This window comes from Cucurbita pepo, unplaced genomic scaffold (assembly GCF_057944985.1).
Source record: "Cucurbita pepo subsp. pepo isolate OVF unplaced genomic scaffold, ASM5794498v1 scafford_2, whole genome shotgun sequence".
In the NCBI taxonomy this organism is placed as follows: domain Eukaryota; kingdom Viridiplantae; phylum Streptophyta; class Magnoliopsida; order Cucurbitales; family Cucurbitaceae; genus Cucurbita; species Cucurbita pepo.
Genome location: NW_028257907.1, coordinates 502916 through 507032, shown reverse-complemented (window position 1 = coordinate 507032; position 4117 = coordinate 502916). Strand labels below are relative to the sequence as shown.

General features: G+C 30.7%; 1 non-coding gene across 1 annotated transcript; it reads right to left on the bottom strand.

The window, feature by feature from the left end:
- Window positions 1-3831: 3831 nt before the first annotated feature.
- TRNAC-GCA (transfer RNA cysteine (anticodon GCA)) lies at window positions 3832-3903 on the bottom strand. Its single transcript has one exon. It is a non-coding gene; the product is annotated as a tRNA-Cys (tRNA).
- Between the last annotated feature and the right edge of the window lie 214 nt (window positions 3904-4117).

The following is a 4117-nucleotide window of genomic DNA, read 5'->3' as shown; positions in this document are numbered from 1 at the left end:
AGAGTGGTTGCAGAAGTATCCCTCCAATGTTGATTGAAGCTCTTGGAGAACATGTAATTTTATATATTTCTTATAGTTAATTTATATATTGTTGTATATTACAAACAAATTGAAATAATACTTTACATCCCAGTCTTTCTTTCTTCCGTGCAAAACTTAACATGAAAACTATATTATTTCAATATTCACTCGAGAAACAAGGGGTGAAAACTATATTATTTCAAGCCCTCCATTATTGCTTCTACTTTGCGTGAAAATGCTTCCACTAAATCATGTTGCTAACTAGGTTGTTTGATTTGGTTCAATTCTTGGGTCCACTAGATTGAATCGACCTAGCTCAATTAAACTCTTGATAATATAAAAATCATAAGTTTCTTAAATTACCTTAACTTAAAAGTTTAACACCTAATTTTTTTTAGAATGTTTAGCTTTGTTTCTAGTTGATCTCTAAATGCTTAGAAGTATCTAATAAGACTTCTATTCAAGGAACTTTTCTCTATAAAAGATGTAAGACTTCAGGTTTATTATTAAGGAATTTCAAATGCGTGATTTGATATATCATAGAGGACAAAAATATTTATTTGTTTCAAATATCTTATGTTGACCATTCTTTTTTGTCAAGTATTTTGAATATTATCATTGTGAATTACTTAATGGCATTAGATTGAATCTCATTAATAACAATATCCCAAAACTCAGGTAAAGATGACATCAAAATTAATACTTTAATTTCATCTTCAAAATTTATTTCCACTTGACTCGGTTGACATGTAATCATAATAGTCACCTGTGCACAAATATTTACAACCTTAAAAGGTAGAAATTATATGGAGTACAAGAGAAGAGTGCTTAAAATAATTTGAAAATATAGAAAAAAAAAATAGTAGGAATTGGTCAAAGTCAACATCCATGGATCACTTATGGATCACTTATGGCACAGGGTAACATTTTTTTATTTCTCTACTATATTAGGCCCTTTGGTTTATTGGCCTTACAAGATGGAGACATGAAGTTTTCTATGTTTTAAATAAATTTGGTTTGATTGTTTTCGGGTTAGCATTGGTACCATCAAAACTTATTTATTTCTTTGAAATGTTCAAGTTTACAATTTACATGTTTTCATTTTTCTACTTTGTCTGCCTGCATTTAGAAATGAAGCAAAATTAGTCTGAGGGTTTTAGGCAGATTGTTATAATTCTAATTTTTAACTAAAAAAAAATTAGTCTCGTTGTCACCCTTAAAACTACCCTATAGGTATAATCGACCTATTATCTGTTGGCTTTTTTTCCTTAATCTTTTGATGATAACAAACCTACCTTCAATTATTAACAATTCTCAGTATTTTTGTCTACAGTGTAAGGTTGGGAACAATGATTTCAACGTCTTTTTTGGTTCACTCAAATTAGAGATAAAACGAAGAAGTTTCAGTCAAAACAAATACCCGACGTGATGATGTGGTGGCAAAATTGACACTATGGACCAATCAAATTCAAAACAAGATACCTGACGTGATGACATTTATAAATTTGGTGGAGTAACAAGGTGGAGTTTTCAATTACATTTATAAAAGTTTTCCATTACTTTTAAATTATAAAATCATTTCAATTACATTTATAAAAGTTTTCGGTTACCTTTTAAATGGCAAGAAATTATAAAGATTTCGTTTACATTTATGAAAACTAGTTGTTACTTTTAAATGAAAAAAAAATTATAATGATTTTATTTATGAAAACGAGTTATTACTTTTAAATGGAAAGAAATTATAATGATTTCATTTAGTTTTGATAAAGATAATTATATATATATATATAAATGAAACATGTGGTCTATAATTTTTTATGATAAATTTAAAAATAAATAAATATTATTTTTCGTGTTGCACGTTTCGGTTCACGTTTTAGTGGTTCGTATCAATTCCTATTTTTACAACTTGATCGCTATTTAAACTCATCACCTCTTAGTATTTTTCACAGCACAACACACAGAACATTTGTTTCCTCGATCTAAATTTTTTTTAAAAAGCCTCCATTGTTGCTCCCTACAAAACTTCCAATTCTATTTTTTTTTTTATCTTATTCCTGAGAGAGATGTCTATTATTTAAGAGTGTTGTGGTGTGTTTCTATAAGATTTCAGACAATTGTACTGGTTTGATCCTAAGCCGTTGAAAGAATTGAGTTTGCTCTTGAACTCGTAAAAAGAGCGGTATACCGGTTTGATCCTGAGCCGTGGAAATGATTGAGTTTGCTCTTGAACTCGTAAAAAGAGCGGTGTACCGGTTTGATCCTGAGCCGTGGAAAGGATTGAGTTTTCTCTTGAACACGTAAAAAGAACGGTGTACCGGTTTGATCCTGAGTCGTGGAAAGGATTGAGTTTACTCTTGCAGTCGTAAAAAGAGCGGTGTAGCAGTTGGGCTCTGATCCGAGGAAAGAGTCCGAAAGTTTTATTCAAATTCCTACTATAAAACTATGGTGTTATATTTTCTAACCCTCTTCCTATTTAAGTTCTAAATTATTGTTAAGTTTTATTGCATGGTATCAAGTTTGATTGTTATTAAAAAAAAATTTAATAATTAGATTGTTAAAACCCTATTCACCCCCTCTAGGGTTGTCATATCGATCCAACATTATCCTTCCACCAATAGGAGCAAAGGCAACGTTACTATGTGAAAGTTTCATGTCATTTATTCAACAATAAGGGTGTTAGCATGCATTTGGAAATGAACCCATATTTAAAAAATTTAGATAAAATAGAAAAGAATTGTTATCTCAAAGACAATGATACTATGTGAAACTAGCCTCAAGATGCTTCCTTAACTCTTAGAGGCGGTAAACCAACGGTTCCTTCACCCAAGACCCATGGCTCAACTCCCAACATGGAAGGGATAATCTAGAGAATCATTCTAAGAACCCTAACGGATGGGTTACAAACTCACATTATCAAGCTCGACAACAAACAATATCGCCGGCAAACTTAGGAAGAATACATGAAATTACGAATATATCAATGTAGGATTTTTTAATTTACCGATTTTTAAAATGTTAAATTATGTGAAATTACTGGCAAAGAAGAATATTTTAGAGAGCTCTTCCTTTTTATTTAAGATTTTGATATTTAAGAAAAGAGAAAATGAATAAAAATAGGAGACATTTTATAGATTTAGGAGGAGTAAGTGAAAACAAAAAGGGAGTCATGACCCATTTTCGGTGGGTTCTCGAGGCACGGATAACAAGTTAAAACAGGTTGAAAACAAAGTAAAATGTTTTCTCGAAATAAAAAAAGAATTAAAATATAATGAACATATATATTTACATTATATTCGAAATAGAGTTTATAGGTTCATAGTACAAAATAAGGGAAATGTTGAAAAAAATAATTTTAAAACATAAAAAATAGTTGGTGTTGTTTAATTGTAAGTTGGGCAACTACTCTTAATTAAATGAAAGATATGGAGTATATGGAGTACAAAGTTGACTAATTATAAGATTTTAACCATGTTCATAGTGGGTGCTTGGATACCACACTCTTTTCTTAATGTACATGGAATCGGTAATTATTCTTATTTCTTTTCCCTTTAGACACTCGGTGGTCGGGAGTAAATCGAACAAAGTGTCTGTTTGTTAAGAATGAGATAGAAAATATAATTGTGAAGGTGTATATTGTCATTGATATTGATATCCTTTAAATAGGATACAAGAAGAAATGAGGAAAATATAAAATAATTAAATACCGGAATAAAATAAAATATACTCTAAATCAAATGGAAGAATATTAAGATATAATATCTAAGATATATTCCATAAATAATATATCTCAACACTGTTCAAAATAAAAGGGCCCAACCAGATTTGAACTGGTGACCTCTTGATCTGCAGTCAAATGCTCTACCACTGAGCTATGGACCCATTTTGCATGATTTTAACTTTAGTGACTCGTTCTACAGAGTGTCAATCCAAAAGTGTAAAAAGTGTCTGTCCAAAATAAAAGGGCCCAACCAAGTTCAAACGGGTGACCGGTCAAATTCTCTACCACTGAGCCATGGATCCATTTTGTAGGATTTTAACCTTAGTGACCTCGTAGACATAGTGTCGGTCCAAAAAGTGTAACAAATTTCTATCC